The sequence below is a fragment of the Taeniopygia guttata genome, chromosome 2 (genome assembly GCF_048771995.1).
Source record: "Taeniopygia guttata chromosome 2, bTaeGut7.mat, whole genome shotgun sequence".
Taxonomy (NCBI): Eukaryota; Metazoa; Chordata; class Aves; order Passeriformes; family Estrildidae; genus Taeniopygia; species Taeniopygia guttata.
Genome location: NC_133026.1, coordinates 104153000 through 104173013, shown reverse-complemented (window position 1 = coordinate 104173013; position 20014 = coordinate 104153000). Strand labels below are relative to the sequence as shown.

At 37.0% G+C, this 20014-nt stretch overlaps 1 long non-coding RNA gene across 1 annotated transcript; it reads right to left on the bottom strand.

Moving 5' to 3' along the window:
- Window positions 1–1072: 1072 nt before the first annotated feature.
- On the bottom strand, window positions 1073–19769 carry LOC140682532 (uncharacterized). The gene is made up of 3 exons (XR_012054368.1): window positions 19534–19769; window positions 4654–4713; window positions 1073–2073 (listed from the first exon to the last, which is right to left on the bottom strand). It is a non-coding gene; the product is annotated as an uncharacterized lncRNA (long non-coding RNA).
- Window positions 19770–20014: the final 245 nt, after the last annotated feature.

Sequence of the window (20014 nt, the reverse complement as noted above, 5' to 3'; positions counted from 1 at the left end):
AAATAGCCAAAACCAGTCTGTTCCCTAAGGAGCTCCAAGACTGCACAAATGCCCAAACTATGGTCCCTCATGGATGAGTGCCCTTTTTTTCCATCAGCAGAAAGACAAAATGAGAAGCCACCATCTGAATGAAGGACCCATGCTCCCCACTGGCCTAGGAAGCTTTGGTGCTCAGCTTTTGCATATATTTAATTGTGATAATGCTTGCTTGGCATTGTTGACTTCACTTTCTTGCTTGCCCTTGGACATGCTCTTGTCACAGAGAATGTGCTTGATGACAGCCAGGGACTAAACCAGGGACTGCCATTGGATCTCCTCTGCTTGCCTTGGTTTGGCACTGTGGGATTGAACCCTTGCTGGAGGGGCTGCTGTCCTTCCCCATTGCCAGGGAGCTGTCCCATTGTACACTTTTTGTGTAATGATCAAACACCAAGTAATTAGGTAAGGAAATAATCACATTTTTTCTTTCCTAAGCCTTTATTAACCCCTTAAAGTTGAATAAGAAGTATGCTTAACCCAATGCTGTGAATATCAGCCACCGATGTATGCCATGTTCAAGCTGGTGCATGGGGCTGTTGGTGAGCCTGTGGAAATAAAAGACCTCAACAAAATAAAAACAAAAAAGAGCTCATAGCTCTTATTTACATGTTTTGATGTAAAGTTGACTGCTTTTTCCTTGCATGATCTAATTGCTTAGTGTGTTGACTGCTTAGCAATTGAGAGACTTAATTGCAGCAATGTCTTCTCTATAGCTTCTCTTTAATTATTTTGCCTTGTCACAGAGTTAGCTTGACTGATCAGGAAGCTAGTGACAGTGGTATTGGTAGCATGAGATATTTAACATCAGATAAATTTTCACATTATCTGTGGCTGAGGTTCATAATTCATAGAGCACAATCCATTTGAGTTTGTTTATCCATCTGCTGCATTTGTTCTCATTCAACCTCTAAAAATTATATAATCACCTTTAAACACATGAATATTGATATTGATATAAGTATTTTTTTTAATTAGTCTGATCTAACCCAACACTAGGTAAATAAGTGGCTAAATGGCACTTTTGGCAAAATGACACTTTATTTGTAGTCTTAAATGCATACTAACATTTATGTTTGAGTTGCCATAATGCTATTTTCACTTTAATAAAAAATTGGTGAGTAAGCATGAGGTTAGTTTACCTTTAAATGTTACCCTTGTGATTATATAGTCATTTTTAAAATTAAAATTTGAGTAAAATTAATGTCCCTATTATACTGTAACTAAACAACTTCCAGAACTCAAATCTGCCAACAAAGTTTACACTAGAGAAACAGCAGGACTTTTTTTTTCTGATTTATGGGATTTTTTTTCTGATTTTTCTTGGAACTTCTTAGTTGATTCTCCTTAATTCAGATCTATTTTGAGTCTCCGAAGCAGTGAAATTATATGCTACATTTTGTTTGTTAATAAAAACTAAATTTAGTATAGACAATACTAAATGCTAAAGGAAGCAGGATACGTCTGGGTTTCCCAACGATTCATAGACTCAGTCTTGTGTTTGCTGCTGGAAAATATTAGAATATAAGAAAAATGCAGAGGTTATCTGAATGGGTAACAAAAGGGGGAAACAAATTTATTGAAAAAAGGAAAGGAAATGAACAAGGGTAAAATGTGGCAGGACAGGACAAAACTCAAATTGTGTCTGGAACAGCTTAATATTTTAACATAAATTCCCAAATAAATGGTACAGATGGGAATATGTGATTAGAGTGCAGATTTGTATTACTGCACTAGTAAAGAGTGACTCATTCTACACATGATAAAACTTCAGCTCACAGTAATGAATACATTTTTGCTATAAAAGTCCTCAGTAGGCTGATGGTTGGCAGTTCTCTCAGCCGAGAAGAAGAGCAGTTAGTATTTAATTTCCACATCAAAAACAAAGTTTGGCTGGAACAATTGCACATGTGTTCTGGTTTCAGTTGGTGCTCAGGCTTCTGTGTGGAAACTTTGGTGGAAGTTCTGCCAGTTCAGTACCAGCTGTGCACTGAGGAGATCTGTGATGGATTGTTCTCCTCCAGGTCCTGCAGGAGGCTGTAATGAAGTCATATAAGGACAATCAATGCTATTAGCAAATACACCTCTCATATGTGCACACTTTTTTCGTTGCTCTTCTGTCCCTGTGTTTCAGCAGAAGAATCTTCTGTAAATGACTGCAGATCTCTGCTTCTGGAACATCCGAGCTATTTTCTTCTCCCATTCCAACAACATCCCAAAACTGTCTCATTTCTTGCCCCTCATGCCCCAGGACTCTTGCTTTCCACTTAGTCCATCATTCAGAGAGTAACAACTGGGTTGATTTCCTACGTTCATTTCAGCACTCCTCATCCAAAGGCTGCCTGTAACCCCTTATTGTGCAATATACCACCATGGATTTTGTCTTTCTGCTCTAAATATCACTGCTTGAGTTGATGCATCGTGCTCCCTGTTTTAGTGGAGTGATATTGTCTCCACTGGTTAAGAAGTGCGCCTACTCATATGATAGATCAGTAAATAATTTTTACTACTTGATTTGCAATAAGTACTCCTAACTAGAAAGCTTCAGTTACTTTCCATCCAATGTTCCCATTCTCTCCTATTCAAATGGTGTGTAGCACTTTTTCTGACATCCTTGCATACTCTCAAGACCAAGATGATCTTGATTCTTGTAATTTGGTGCCAAAATATGACATCAGCATCAAGGGGAAGCAGCACTGGGCATCAAACAGAACAAGTAGCTGTTGTATAATAGTTACGTTGTTATTTTATTTTACAGAAGATTTTCCTGTGCCTCAAGATGCAAAATAAAGAACAAAATTTTGCCTTCAAAAGAATAACTGGACTGTGCCTTATGTTTGTACTCCTCCAGATTCTGTACAAACATTCACTAGCCAGGCACATTAGCCAGACATTTTTATTGCTAAAAATCAAAATATTTGCAGTTAGGAAAGCCAGATTAGAAACCATTTTTTTTCTTTTCAGAGTAAGTTTGAAAGGCATCTGAGAATGGAAATATGTTATATTTAAGCTAAAGACAATAATGACATGATATCTTTTCATTCTTGGATTAATTTAGTGTTGCAGTGGTGTAGCTTTGCTTTTTGGTTGTTGATACTAAGACTTACATCTTTGGAGTCTGGTTTCTAGTTAAATGATTCTAGTTAATAGGCATTGCTTTTACCACTGAGAATATCTTCATTTTTATGAGAAAAACTGTAGATTAATGTCAAATTCCTTATCAAGTAAATTTTAAAACCTTGAGTGAATTTCATAAAATATCTGTGTTTCGGTTGACAGTCTAACTGTGGAATTAAAACCAATCAAAGACAATTCATGTGAGATTAATTACTGTGAATATAGACAGTTGCATGGGGGTTTGCACAGACAATGAAGGTTTTTAGCTGATTCTTCATTTACCACAATTTTGCGAAGGTTTGATTTCCGTGAAGCTCCAAAAGATGTAGTATGTGTCTGTAAGCACACAGCATGTTCTGCCTTCCTCCTGCTTTTCTACCATGTGCTCTCTTTATAGGCAGCTTGCATACTAACCATGAACAGCCAGCCCAGATTAACCTTCTGTAAGTTTTCGCTGTGCATATCCAGGCTTGCACAGCTGTAGTTATGCCTGAGCTGTTGTTGTATGCTCGCTGTCTCCAGGGTCCATGAGCCTGGCCTTGAAGGTGGGTTACAGAGATGCAAACAAAGCCTGGAAGATCTGCATGATGGCAAATGCATGAGAGGATCTCAGTCTGAAATTTATCTTCTTAAAACTCTTATCAGCTGTCACCTACCCAAGATGTTCCCAGAGATCACTCTTCTGTTTCAAAGTTATATTTCTGTGTTTAACACGAGTTTTTCCTCTGAGATCTTTGCTATCTTGGCATTGTGGGACAGATCCCAACAACTCCTTATAGATGGCTTTGACAGGTTTCAGACCTATCTCCCAGGGCCCATCACACTGTTCATTGAAACACTTAGTTTTACTGCTTAGGAAAAACCTTTGCATTTATATCTGTGGCTTCCCTGCTCAGAAGCACACAGAACACTTTGCGAAATGCATGAATGCCTGTAGAAGGATATATTTGACATGAACCACAGTTCATGATTGTAACAGGAATCCTCCTTGGAGGGGTGAGATCTAAATCTCACTGTTATCCCATTTTTCTCTAGCCATCTGGGATAAAACTGAGGTTGTATTCATATGTCAGCTACCTTGGGAACATCCAGAAAATGAGAACTGTTAGTTAGAATCCAGCCTAAAGTGATTTATGAGTTCATTGATTTTGTTCAGCTTACTTGTAACTTCTGTAAAACTGTAGTTGTTTTTATACCTCCACCACCTCAGAAACATTTCATGTGAGTTATCTTTGGCACACATCTTGGATTTTTTTATTTTTGTATGTTTCTTTTTAGTGTGGTAGTTAAAATTTTGGGCAATAAAAAAATCTTTCTCTTTTTGTTTGTTTGTTAGTTTGTTTTACTCTGCTTCTATCTAACAGTCCAAAAATCATTTTAGCCATTGCTGTAAATCTCATCAGGAGGCAAAGTAGTTCTTTTAGCTGTCTAAACACCTTTTAAAAACTGGTAGCACGTGAATTGTTTGTCCATTCTGTTAAAAGAGTCACAAGGTTTTACCTATTGCCAGCTTGTCTTGATTACTTTGTAGACCTCATTTTATTTTCAGGAATCATATACCTATAAATAAAGAAGACAAATTAGTGCAAGTTCCTAATTATCCTTCTTCCGCTACCCTATTTGTTCACAAAGACATTCAGAAAATAATAGCCCACTATTTAAATTTAATTCCTGTCTTCACAGCCATGATGGATGATGCCTGGTTGCTCCAAATCAATACTATCTATTCAGAGGTCTCATATCACCAAATAACTACATGGAATAACAATCAGAATAATTTAATTTAAATGGATACAATTAGCACTGGAGATGAAGCTATTAAATAAAGTTCATTGATTGCTTATCAGGTACTGAGGTGAGATTATTTAAACATTCTCACTGCTAAAATTTATAGATGAATTGCCAGCATATTCGTATGCAGCTACTACATTTAATATTGATTAATAATTCCACTTATTTTTATATTTCAGTGACAAAGGTAAGGAGAAAGACTTATCTGAAATTTTTACTTCAACAATAACTCAATGACACTGCAGAAGCCTGACTGACAGACACAAGAGTGCTAACAGAGTAGGACTTTATTGTTCTACAGTATGGGAACACAATGTGATCAATATATGAAGACCTTCTCAGTAAATATGCCCATATGCAGAAATGTTTCAAATGCATGTTTTATGTATCCAAACATCCACATGTATCAAACTTCTGCCCTAGTCAAAAACTTTTCTTAGAATCATAGAATCATTAAGGTTGGAAAATACCTTTAAGGCCATCAAGTGCAACCTTTAATCTAACACTGTCGCCATGTTCACCATGAAACCATGTCCTCAGCTGCCATATCCACACTTATTTTGAGCAGTTCCAGGGATGGAAATCTGTTCCAATGAATTACAATCCTTTCCATGTAAAAATCTTTCCTAATATCTAATTTAAACCTTCTATGGTGCAACTTGAAGCCATTTGCTCTTGTCCTCTTGGAGGACCTTTGATTTTTCACATGAACAAGCATTTAAAGTTCAGCTTTTTCTTAGCCCAAGAATAATGAAAGTTTATATCAATCTTTTCACCTATTCTAAAACAACTCTAAAACCACTTTTATGTGTACTAGATTCTGGAAATATGAACACAGAACTAAGCTCAGGATGAAAAGGTTTTACTGAGTCATTACAAACCCTTCAATACATTAGTCTTGTAAAACTTTATACTTTATAATAACATTACTTTCTTGAGTAGCTTGTGAGATCAGACTCTTGGCTGTCACATTTTTTGTCCCAAAATTGAGTCTTGCTCAAGGACATTTTCTTGCAAAGCAATTCAGTTTTAGATTTTGTTCTCAGAAGGTGAAGAAGATCAGGAAGGTCCTAAACTCGTTCAGTTTCTGATAAAATTATTAGAAGAATTCCCTCTAACTCAGATGGCAGAGGGACAAAACCTCGGAGAAATTTCAGCAGCTTTCCTGTGGGTTGTACAAGGGGCCCTGGGTCAGGTGATGGAACTGGGGAAGAAAGTTACTGTTTCTTACCAGCATTGCTCTGTGGCAGGCAGTCCTTACAGGAACACTGAGAATTTTGAAGTCATTGTGAATAAATTATTTATAGGTAATCATTTGCTGTGTCTAGTCATTCCCTAAAACACTCAAATGCATGCCTCTAATGGGCTTATAAAGTTGTGATGAGGACAGACATTGGAAAAAGTCAACAGTGCGTAACTGAAAGGGCAGATCATTAGAGCTGGCTGAAGACTGAGTTGCAAGATTCTTTTGAGGAACAATTCTACAGAAGAATACCCTTTTTCATTGCACTTAATATTGGGAATAAGAGTCCCCAGGAGCTAAAAAGCCCTCTCTAATTTATTTGTTTCAGTTGTCTTCAGTACCCACTTTCTGTTTGCCATAGGAGAAGAAAAAGGTTGGGAAATAAAATAAAATACAAGTAACCTTTGCCTCTTATGTTTACAAATAGCTTAAAATTTCTGATTTTATTTTCAAGATCATATTCCTCTGACAACTTGAATTTAATCGGGAAGAAACAGCTGAAATAAGCTGAGAGGGTTATTTACATCCAAGCAAGGGCGAGATCCTTTCTACGTGCCACTTCCTGCGGTTCTGTTTTCTAATTAAGGCAAAAGCTAACACGAGTGAAGACACATGCTCACGGTGCATAATTTTTGGAAAGACAGCAGCAATTTAAAAGTAAATTTCACACTAGCTCTGAGACTCATGTCAGATGCTGCCTGCTTGCTCTAGTTCATGAAGGCCATTTATATTCTAAATTTAAAAATAACTTGGTGCTGGCACTTTCCATTAATAAATTAGGACTAGAATTTTATGTTTTCAAAGGATATGATGAGGTATAAATAGACTTGCTAAAAAAGGCTGAAACTCTGTTTGAGTATTTCTCTTACACCTGCATTTATGTCAAGCTTGTGTTCCACTATCTGCCTTCCTATTTCCAAATAAGGGTCTAACTCTGAAATCCCTTCTGTGTGCTGATAGAAATTCTGAAGACATTATCACCTCAGAGAAGATATTTGGTGAACAGGACCACCACGATATATACTCTCCACCTCATTCAATGATGGAAAGGTGCTGCTGAGGTCCCAGGATGACTGATAGTTAATTGGCTTGTGCAGTCATGGTGTTTAAATGCCCAACTGGAACAGCTTTGCGTGCCAGTGGCTTAAAGTGCGTGTTTCTACTTGCAGTATTTTTATTCAATGCAGCTCCTTGCTTTTTGGACATATGCCTACAACACAGTGAATATTTCAGTGCTCTGCTTTCTATTTTTAGGTGAAAAATTGTAGATGTCTGGTATAACCTGACAGATGCCAGGGAACTTTTCTGTACTTAGAGGATGGTTTCAATTTCATTTGTTTCAGTCATAAGAGCTGGAGATCTAATGTTGGGACAAAACTAGAAGTCCTAAAAAATTCAAAACAAACACCAAAATTAATTATCCTTGCCTCAAACAAATAGAAAAAAAATATTTTCTTTTCAATAAACCACCTCATTTAGAATTTCAAGACATATCCTTTGAATCTTGATCTTTTCAAAAGACACTCTCTTTGTTGTCCTGATGGAATTATCTCACAAAGTTTCGTTAGACCGGAAATTCCACAACATAATCCAATATTCTGACGATTTCTAAATGCTGAAAATTATGAACAGGGAATTTTATACAGGCAACCCATTTTCACAAAATGTTTTTCCTGTTTGAGACCTACACCTGCATCCATCAAAGATGCTTTTGTTCAGATTTGTGGCAATGCACATGAGTTTTACGGACATGTGTATGACTTTTCTGGCCCTTGCAGATTTACCTTCACTCAAAAAAAGTGTTTCCAAGAAAACATGTTAAATCAGGTGTCTGGGTTTTGGACTTTTTCCCAACCTTTCCCTTTTAAAATCTGAAGGAATATGACTACTTTCAGTGAATAGGGTGGGACAAACTATGGGGGCAATGAAAAGAGGAGTCTCCAATTAGGGACTTTATCTTTTGTTTTCTACTTTCCAGGCAGTGCCAAGATCCCAAGAGGATTTCTAGAAATGTAACCTGTTGCAAAATTTGTAACTACTTTATCAGCACACATCTGTGAATTGGAAGCATTTTAATGAGTATCAATGAAAGAAAAATAATAACGTGTTGGCGGTAATAAGTAAGCATGACATAAGAAAGCCAAAATGGCCTCCTCCATCTTCACAAAAAAAAAAAAAAAAATCTAAGTCTTTGTTCTGCACATGCTTGAAAAACTTAAAAAAAGACTGTAGGGTTTCTAACACGCTATTTAGGGAGTCACTGGGCAGAAATACATTTAAGTGCCCTTATTGATGAAAATTATTGAAGTCTACATGGCAGTGAGTCAACACAACTCATATATCACGTGACAGACATTAATTTTCCCTTGAGTTTTCTCCAGACATTACTTGTAGTTGGAATTCAATGAATATTGTTTAGTTAGTGCTCTGACACTTTGAGAGACTACATCATGGTAGATCGCAGAGAATTCATGATTAAAGCTTCACATCAAAGGCTACTTTGTTTTTAAGAAAGGTTACAATTGAGGTGTCCAAGTTATTTTAGGAAACTAGAACAATATGGTCTTTATACAACCCATTTATAGTATGGCCACTCATTTTCCTATTAGTAAAAACACAGAATTCTCTCTGGAGCAAATAATTACTTTAAAAGCAGTCCACATGAGATGTCTAAGTGCATCTATTTGTGTCTCTAGGGCATATATGGATCTCTCTGAGTCTACAGCTTGCACATGTCTGTTTTGTGGATGCAGCAATACAGTGAGACTGCACTTGTGGATAGAGGATTGGATCTCAGGTCTGTCTCACAATTTGGGTTTAATTGCCAGGGTCTGATGACTTGCTTGTACTTGTGCAGTTACATGCCTTGCTGCTAGTGGGTATCTTGCTAAGCAGGAAGTATCTGATCAGCCCCTGCTGTAGTTCCTCTGCTTGAATTCAGCTTGGAGCTCTTACGCCCCCACATGCAGATTGTATCCCAGATATTCCGTGCCTGGCTTTTGTTACAGCAGTTTGGGCTATAAACAGCTTCCTTTACTCTGTATGATGTCAGGAACAGAGTTGAAGGGTGTGAGAGGAAGGTAAAAACTGCTTCGAGTGGCTTTGCATACAATCTGCTTGTCCTAAATAATAGTAGAGAGATGACCAAATCATCTCTCTAAGGTTTTTTTTTTAAAGCAGTGTGTTACTTTTAATTTATGCCATAAAAAAAAGATGAGTTCAGCAGTATAGCACTCTGTGTGTCCATTTAGAAAGATAACCAAAAAGGTTAAGATAAAGGTAAATCTTTACCTTTATCTTTACCTTTATAAGGTATCTTTACCTTATAAAGGTAAAGATAACAAAATAGTGGAAATTTCCATTTGAATGATGGAATGTCATTTTCATAGGAAGAAAAAAGCCAGTTTAAATTCATATTTTGACCCATTTTATGTTTCTGTCAAAATGTACTTTTATGTAAGAGATCTTCTTTAATGTGTTTCTGAAATCCACCCTTCTAAGAGCAGACCAAAGTGGCCTGAATTCTAATGAGTGGTCATCCAGCCTTTCCTGTGCCTACAACCTGTTTCCACTAGCTGCAGACCAAGAAAAACAAAAAACACCCTGTAACAAAATAGTTAGGACTTCTGTAAGGTTATGAACTTGGAAGGGTGTAAGGAAGAGGAGTAGAGGATAAAAGGAGAGCAAGATGAAGGGACGTTTTTATTCTGTAGTAGGTAAAGGACATCACTACTCATTATCTCAGGAGCTGATCAACAGGCCTTTAAATCTATAAATTAGTGAAAATTGTTACCTCTAGTCAAACTATTTCTGGATCTACAGGGAGATGTTATACAATATGCAAAAGAGAGCTCAACAAAACAGGGATCTGCAAGTTTGTCACACATTCCTTTTTGTTCATTTATTGAGGAAAACAGAGAAAGATGAAAAAAAAATCAGAAGAAAACTCTTGGTTTTCCCAAACATTTAATATCAAAAATTAAAAGGCTATTTGAATTTCCTTTCTTTATGGGAAAAATGCATGGTATTTTATTTTACACCTTCTAAGTTTTGTGGAAATCTATGAGTATAAATATTATGAATGACTTTCAGAACTAAACATAAGCCATCTCTCTAAATCCTGCCCTTTTGACTATTGTAGTTTTCTCCTGTTGCCAGGCCCTTTTTCAAAAGAAAAGCAAAAACGTGTTTTGCAGGGGCATAATTAGCAGCTGGAGATCAAGCAAACTGCTGGCTTTTGTTTTGCTCTACACTGTAGCAGATGCTGTGCTCTGAAACTGGGTCTGCACGAAATTCACCCAGGTCAAGTCACCCAGGTCCAGTCCCATGCTTACCTCAGTCCAAAGCAGATGTAACAGCAGTTGTGTTGTAGCTGACTAAATATGATGTAACAAGCATCATCAACTTGTCAGCTTATCTGGGATGCCGACTCAGTACACAGAACATGCTCTGTTTCAGAGGCATCTATGGGATTCAATCTTGGTAGATTCCTGCTTAGGTTTCCTAACCGGTTTTGCTAGCAAATATCAACAACATGTGTTATTTTGTCATTGTCCGAAAATTCTTCTCTGGAGCCAGATCTGCAGAGTCTGGGCCAGAAGAATCTCATCAAATTAATAAACAGAGCAATAATTATGCGCTGCTGCTTAATAAAAATACAATACAGTGTAGTACGAATGGTGGCAATAGGGACACTGTCAATAATTTATAACAATGAGAAAAGGAGTCTCTTGTAGAATCATAGTGGTGTGGGTTACTTTAGAAAGGAAATTTGAATAATTTTTGACCATGTCAAAATTGCACAAAATTCCTAAGAGTGATGCCTACAAGACATTGCATAGAGCCCTGCGTGGATTAGGAAGGGATGTGGCTCTCTCTTTCCTGAGCTTTTAGTGGGAAGCATATTAGTGGATTTTAAAGACAAGCATTATTCAGTGCTCCCTCTTCTCTCTGTTCTCTGGAGTAGCAAGCTGTACCACTTCAGCCAGGGGAACAATTTCCTTTCTCTTTGTCAGACTGTGACAGTGCTACACATGCCCTGTGCATGAGAAATGTAGTTTGAGTCAGAAATGAATGTTTGTCAGCTATTTGTAAGGTGTCATTCACTTTTCAGCTCCAACTCCAGCATCCTGAGTGGCTCTCCAGCTGCTGGAGGGAATGGGCATAGCATTGCTTGCTACAGAGCAGATGCTAGATGATGAGGAAGAGGAAGTTAAACAATTTATTCCATTTCCTTTGAAAACACAGTTTCAATTTTCCAAAAAAAAACCCTGTTATGCCAGTTCCGTGATGACCAGCATAAAAATAAAAAGTAAACAGTATAATGAAAATGTCATTAAGGGGAATATAGTCTAAAATGTGCATAGTAATTTATTCACTGTTGCTTTTGCTTAAAAAGGGGAACGTCTGAAGACACATTATGAAATTTAAACCACATCCTTCTATGTCCTTGGTAGAGAAACATTCTCTGTTGAAGTGAATTATTTTCTTTGCTAGACTCCAGAATAAGGATCTGTGAAGCTTTATCATTTCTAAATATTTGTTTGATACCAATGTATGTATTTGCATGTCTGGAGAGCTTGTTTACTCTGTGCCACTGTTACAGAGTTGTAACACCAGTCAGCTCTCTGCTCACAGCCTTTATCAGTTCAGTGACAACCTGGGAACCCACTCTGTAATGTCTCTGATTTCTAAGCAGGAATATGCAGGTGATTTGGAGCACACAGTAACATAAATTAATTTTTCACCTGAAGTGAAAAACCAGCATGAATTTCTATGGTCTGAAGTTGCATTATTTTTTGCAGACAAAAAATTTTCAATTAATTTGCATCTAGAAGTGAAAGAGTATATGCTTATTGATTTTTACAAGTGATTAGAATGCTTTGAAGAGAAAGATTGCTCAATATTCCAATATTTTTAAATTTTATGTTGCCTTCCATATTGTCCATATATCAGAGAGTGTGTGAAGAAACAATATGTTTATTAAGAAAAGTAATATGACATAGCTGGAAAAACACAGGCAAATTTCTGACATTTAGTCATTCTTCAGTTCCACGAGGCTCCTGAATAATTTTGGAGGACTGCAGAAACAGCTCATCTCAACCAGCCATTTCAATGGTTGTTTTCACATTTTGCTTGTACGTTCTTAAGAAATGATCAAAATCTTAGAGAAAAAAAAAAATTGTAATGGGGCTAAAAACCTTGGAAAACTATTACTCATGTTCCTACAGCATGTCTGTATTTATGCATCTCTTTTCTCAGTCTGTACTGTTCTCTGTGGTCTTCTTTATGCACTGACCAGCTCACTCCACTCTATGCACATGCAGAGCAAAGGACCACATATCATTTATATCCAAAGAATGGGATTTTGTAAGAATACTCCTTATCAGAGAAAACGCCTCTTTTGCTGAGGAAACATAGGCCTTATAATCCACAACTGAAGAGTTGTATCTGACAGATACATGTTCTGTACAGAGGAAAAGCTAATCAGTATCTTGTTTCACAGTGGAACAAGAAACTTGCAACATGTGCTGAAGTTTGCCAAGGGGACAGATGAGTGTTTCAAAATAAGGTAAGAGATCTTAGCCTGTTCCCTTGCACACATCAAATTATGCTTAAAGCAAAGTAGCCCGTCTTTGTTTAAGGTGAGAGATTGTCTGCACAGGTAGTATGTGTAAGGGTTTGAAATCCCATGGCAATTCTAGTAATATGGAAAAACAGGTGCAATTTCTAGTGATTCAAGCATTAGATCTGGATTTAAGCATTATATCTGGACAAAATGCCATGGATGGACAGGATAAGTAGGCGCAAGAGATGGAGTGACCATGAAAGAGTCATGCACAACTGTTCATGCACAGGCATACCTGCTCCTTCAGCTATTTGTGCTCCCCAGCTTCAGGGAAAAAAATTATTGTTCCTTCTAAAAAAAGGGGTATTTGAGGGGTTCAGATCATCTCCTGGTGTGAGGTGAGGCTGTTTCTGCAGGCCCCTTTTATAGTCTCTTGGAGCTAAGCTTTTCCTGCTGTGGTGTGCAATGGTGTTGGGCTGGTGATTCCCCAGTAAAACTCACAGGGCTAAATCTCTTTTTGTTTACCAAGTGTTACATTTCGCCCAGGAAAAGTAGTTCAAATATGCTGACTTCTGATGGAGTAGCACCTATTAGTGATTGGTGTAGATCCAAAAAAATTATTTCCTCTGTGTAACTGGTTACTATGCTCCAGATTTTTCCATTTTATAGGCTTCAGGAGGAAAAGGATGATTATTGATTTTATCTCTAATAAAGATGTAATCCTGAGGATTTCCTGGTGGTATGCACAACACTCTTAAATGAAGCAGGGTTGCACTATAAATCATGGTACCAAAACCAGCCATTAAGAGCGAATCTTTGAATAGTTCAGAACTAAATAAGAAAACATTTTTAAGAATTAAAATAAAGGAAATGAGATGTGCTACCACCATAATCCCTGACATTCTCTATCATAATGGCTGGTGTATTTCTTAATGCCTCAGCTGCTGAAATTGTAACTGAAAAAGCAAATATTCATATATATTTAGTAAAAAGTGTACACTCAGGTTTGCTTTTAAAACAAAAGTGTTTCTGAACTCTGCCATTGAGGGTAAAAAGTGCAATTCAGAAGCACCTTGCAATTTCAAAAGCAGAGGACAAATAGATAGTTGTATACTAACAAAATTGAAATGCTTGGAGCATTGTTAAATTATTAAATTATAATGAATTTTGTTTCCCTACTCTGTGAGTACTGAGATTGCTAAAACTGGATTTTGGTTGACATCCTAACTTCTCCATATATAACCTTTGCAACCTTCAGTATTTTGCATCATTTTTCTACAACTCAGATCTGTAAAAGTGGATTATGCTTCCTTACTTCTTAGAAGAATTGTTAAATCAAATTTTGGGCACACACACGCATTCTCAATATATTTGATAAACAAATAATGCATGTAGGTGGGTGAATAAGAATCCAGATAAACCATTCTAGTTTTAAAATTTAAAATTTTAGAGCATATTCTCTCATATGTGTACAAAGAGTTTGTAAGCTTCCCTTTATGAACTTTGTCATTTTTTCTTTCTGCTAAATTCTGGTTTCATATAGTACTGCATTTCTGCTAATAAAATTGTTATACAATCTAATATAGCCAAGGCTAAGAAAAATCTTATCTTTCATATTGTGTATGAAGAATCATGCCACTTTTCTTGGCAGACACACTTTTTTGGGGTGTCTTAGGCTTGATAATCTTATTTGAAATGTTTTCTAGTTGTATATCAGATTTGTATTTATGGTAGTCTAGAAAGCACTTAATTTAGAAACTTTTGACATAGTTTAAGAAGAAGGTGATTACAAGTTGTTCTGCATTTGCATGAAAAAATTCCACAGTTTTGATATTTGTCTGGAAGAGCATTAATGGTTGGGATTCCACATTAAGAAGGTACTGCACGTCTAATGATCTTATGACTGTTACGTGGTTTCCTCCTGTGTGTGCTTTAAATGTAGTTAACATCCATAATTGTTCAGTCACTGAAATTTTAATTATAAAATTTTAATTTGTAAAGACTGAAAATTATGTGAAAATGACAGTTAACATTCCATTTTATGAGTCCTTCATTTCTACTGTAGTGTCTGATCAAACACGGGGTCTCCAATAAATTCATCGTGCTCTGCCTCCTTGTAGCTTCCCTTCAATTCTGCTCCTTTACTGTTGCTCATACTGATGATCCAAATAATTAATTCCCACTCTCATTTATTGCAATGTACAGCTGTCTTGGAGAGAGCTCTGTATGATTAGGCCTGTTAGCCTTTCCTTGGACACGTAGCTGCGTGGTGCCAGCTAGCCCCAGGACTTAGAGGTTCAACTGTGCAAGAAATTGTCTCAGGGTGGCTGAAGCCTGGGCTTCCTCTCCAGCTGTCCATCGCTCTTCCTCCTAACAGACCTTACCACCCTCTGAGAAACAAATGATGAATACATGCACATCCCTTAGTCCTTCCAACAGTTTGAGATGCCAGGCTTCCACCTTCCCTTCTGCTCCCTTGTCTTGGGGGGCAAATCAGCTGGCTAATTTTATTTCCCTAGTACCATCTATCATGCTCTATCAGAAGTTTGAGGAGACAGGCAGATCTTACTCTGAAAGTAAAATTAAGAAGAGTGAAGCAAAATTCTTAATGCATAGACAGAGTGGGTACTGGCTTTATTTCTCAGTAACATATTTCCTGGCACTGTTGATCAAATCAGTAAGTGGGCTAAACTTTATATGAAATAAACTCCATTTCTGAAAACTATTTTTTTAAGCTGAATAATTTCTATATTATAAATATGAAAGAAAGATCTTTTTGTGCCAGTACTGGCTCAGTTTGGACACTATTTAAAGACATATAAGTGGAAAAACTTCAAGATAAATTTTCATAATTTAAGTGCTGCTTGGTAGTCTTATTTCCTTAGTAGGTTTATTCCTTATTTAAAATAAACTTTTTATTACTCATGCGTAATATTTGACAGAAAAAGACAACGAAATTTTAACAATCTGTGAAACAGAATAATGTACAAGTGCAGAAAATTTTATGCTAGTAAACATTTTATTGTGTTAGAGGTGTGGAGCTGATCTTTTATATTAAATTCTACCAAGCATGTTTTTCTCCCTCAGAGATGGCCATTTGAACTAATTAGTAAAAATTGGCTGTCATCTATAAAAAGTGTTTTGGAGAAGGGTATTGTTTTCTCTCTTTTTTTTTTTTTTTAAAGAAAGCTGGAATGCAGATTTAAATCCTGCTGTATTATTCCCATTCTTTTTGGTTCTCAAATAATGGTTTGTGTTCAGCAGAAAAAAAAGAAATCAAGGTCTGTCATTATACATTCTCTGATGTGTATAAAGTGCTCCACAGAAAGTGAAAACTTAATTAAAACTGCAAATAACTCTAAGCACATTTAATACCTAAAGTAAATAGTTGCATGATGCCATCATTATAATGCTTCTTTTCCAGTTATTGTGTACCTGATGTAGCTGAGCATTTGAAACAGTTTGTAGATCCAATGTGAATGTACTTAGCAGCTTGTAAATTCACATCTTTATGTTTTCAGAGATTCAAATATTGATATGAAACATCCCTTTTTGAAATATTATTACCTCTTCATGTAAACGTGATTTTGTTTTCATAAAGTATGCGACTTCCAAGTTCTGATGATTTTTATTATTTAAATCATAATTTAAAAACCAAAACTATGTAACACTATATTCAAGGATATAATTAAGCTTTAGGTCAGCCTGGTGGTCACAGAAAAATTTTGAACACAAAACGTTCTGCAACAGTTGAATTAATATGAAATAATATGTGAGAATTTATGTGCAAGTCAGTGCTTTCTGATATTGTTACTCTAGTACTTTAATCTTTCTGAAACTATAATTCGAACACCATTCCTTTGTAATTAATATTTTGTGCTAACTTTAGTGAGCAATGTATACATATAGTGTATATATCTGTGTGCATAAATATGTAAATTCAAACAAAGGTAATTTAAGACAATTAAATTTAAATTTTCTTGCTATTTAAGCTAATTTTGTTCATGTATTGCTTCATTGAACTTCAACAGAGTTCATAGCATTCACAATGTCCAAAATTTAGCCATGCAGTTGCTTCCAAGGGTAGCATAATTATGTATTTCCTGGTTGAAGGTAAATTCAAAATGATAATGTTGTATTAGACTACAATTTTGTGTTTAATTTCCTTTGTAAAAGAATTGTACAAAAACATTTGTTTGACTTTTCAATCTCTTTTAAACCTGATAAATTCAGTGCCTGCTTCTCCCTCTTTGCTGTGGGTGTAGAAAGGAATGATAAATTGTTCTCATTCTCACTTGGTAATGCTTTCCATTCACTTTGCACAGGTGTAAATGACTACATGGGGACAGGGACAATGATGAAGGAGGAATTGAGCTTAAAGTAGAAACTCAATTTTTTCTGGCAGTCACCATGCAATTGGGCGAGATTGCCATATGTCTCTCAAAGCAAGATTTTGGCAATTGTAGTTAGACTTCCATATACTCTCCTCTCCTACAGAATTACAGAATTAGACTTTAGTGCTTCATTTGGTCAGTTAACTGGCCCTTGGAGGGTATATGTAAACTGCTGAGTGAAATTCAATGGTCACATCTGAATGCTTGTCCTATGAGTGTTAAGAGCAGCCCTGCCATGTGTCTTTCTCTGTGTAATCAATTGGGGTTTCCAGAAGGCTGTGCAGTGTTTATTTTAAAGCTTTTGGAGGTGATGATCCTTTGTGTGTGTGTGAATGTGTAACTGAAAAAGGTACCAAATGCACATAAAATTTTTCTACCTTTCTTGAAGCAAGAGTAAAGCAAAGGAAATGCCTTTGACCTGTAGAACAGCTAATCCTAACTTGCATTATTCTAAAGCTTGCACAGTTTTCCTTCAAATGTTCAACACTGCTACCAAAGACAAATACTTAGAAGTGTTTTGGTAGGAAGGCTCAGCTACTCTCACATGAGTTTATTTCTCTTTATTACTGTCTCCCATTTTTTATCATAAAATTTAATGTTCTTTCCTTCTTCCTTTCCCTTCTTCTTCCCCAAAAATTTTGAGATGTCTTTTCTGGTTACATCAGAATGGATTACCTTTTTTTTCAAGCAGGATGTTTGAGGCTTCATCTGTCCGTAAAGCACATTGGGGAATGGAAGTGCTGTCTTGGCTGCTAAGGGAGAAAAGACCCAGAGGTGGGACAGCATGGTCTGTTCTGCAGGAAAGGTCTTTTGCATAGCTACTGAGGCTGAGCATATGAGTCCCTGAACTCAAATCCACCTCTATTTGCTAAGCCATGTTATTCTAAAATAATCACAGTGCTGATTGTGTTCATTGCCTGTATTGGGATTGATCCAGTTTGTCTTTCCTGGCTTTGTTCCAGGATTATCCCTTGGCTTCAGTGGCCATTCAGGCTTAATATTCTAATTAAAATAGGGAGTCCTAAAGGCCTTCTGAAATTACTGTGGGACCCCAAAGACCATCCTCAAGCCACACTGTGTCAGCAGGGCCCAGGGGTGCTCCTTTGTGGGCAGTCCATATGCCAGGCGTGGGATGCCAGGTGTGGGATGCCAGGCATGGGATGGTGCCAGGCTGCTGTCCCTGCTGTCCCTGGAGCCCGGGGCAGCTGTGGGAGCCCTGCCATGCTGATGGCAGCGCTTCAAAGCAGGTGCTGCCAGCTCCTCACCCCCAGCTCTGCTGCCGGGACAGCAAACCAGCTCCCTGCCCTGCACAGGCACTGCCACATTCTCTGTGAAATCCTGCATTACAGCTCTCTTGCTGGAGAGAAAGACGGGCTTGGCTTTAAAAGGTTAGCGTTTACACATGCCCCGGTATGGTTTGTGTTCAGTTTGTAATGGCTTAGCAGAAGCTTTTAATTGCTCCACTTAATATCTGTTGTACTGAAGATTTCACCTAATTGGGACAACTGGTAGATCTGTAGCTGGGCCAACTAAGTGATCCTAAAGTGTCATGGAGATAATAAGAGAGATAATATTGTTATGAATAAAAATATCTGGGCAGAAATCTCACAGTGCATGTAATCTATTATACTCCATATTTCTTCTTTTAATCTTTACTTGGGTGCAGTCTGTATTAAAAGACAACAGAGCAGAATTTCATCACCTAGCGAGAGCATCAGTTTTCACTGTCCAGCTGCATCCTCAGTATGTGTAATTCAATAAATGCCTTGATCAAGAAGCTGTCCTAGCCACTCACCATTGCTGTGCAGTATCTTCTCCTTGTTAGATGTTGCAATAGAATCATCATCTAAATGAAGGATAACGTAATTAAGTGGAGTATTGGGTAGTGTCAGAGGCAGAGGCTCTATTTTCTGGAGAGGGACTTACTCTGCCAGAGCTGTATATTTTAGCTGTCAGTAATCACAACCACAACGAAAGGGTTATAACTTCATTCCAGGCTATTAAGTAATTAAAGCACCTATTGAAAAGAGTTTCTTAACACCAAGGCAGTGTGTGTGTTAGCAACCAGCTCTTCAATGTTCTTTTTATTCTCTTTGAACTTATAGGGAAGAGGATCTTACGCATAAAAAACCCCAAACAAAACATTTAAAAATATCCTAAATTTCAGCTGAGTAGGTAGAACATAATATTTTTATAGTCTACTTAGACTAAACTGTCTCTAAACTAGAGGTCAGGGTTTCTACCCTAACATATTCCAGGTACACATAAACTCTAATAGCCAAAAAAGAAAGAATCAGCAGTGCTTTAATTAGACCACAGATGCACCATTTATTCACTGGTAGATCTTGACCCACTACTATGCCTTCTTATTATAAGCTTCATACCTTGGTCCTCTTGAGGGCTCCTGGAGTGTTCAACAGCCTCACTTCTGCTGGTGGTCTCTTAAGAACTGTGCTGCCACTGTGACTTGAATGTGAATCAAAGTAGAGATCTTTCCCAAGAAAGGCTTTATATTTCCATTAAAACTTCAAGCTTTTAATTAGGGTGAATCCCTATTAACTCAATCTGTTGGAAAAACCAGTTATTCTATTGCTGGAATATGCAGTGCTAGCTACATCTAATTATGTCCCTTGAAAAGATGGAGCTGCTCTCCAATATCATAGTGCCACTAGTTAGCTGGTCATATTCTAATTTTGTATAATTAGCAACCTAACACTAACAATTTGACAAAAAATAATTGGTGATGCAATGTATTGGACTACCAGATCTGTAATGTAAAATCCAGTGAGTAGTACTGAGTTAATAGGTATGGCACAGGAAATACAGGGGTGAAATTATAAAGATTGAATTATAACCAAAAATACC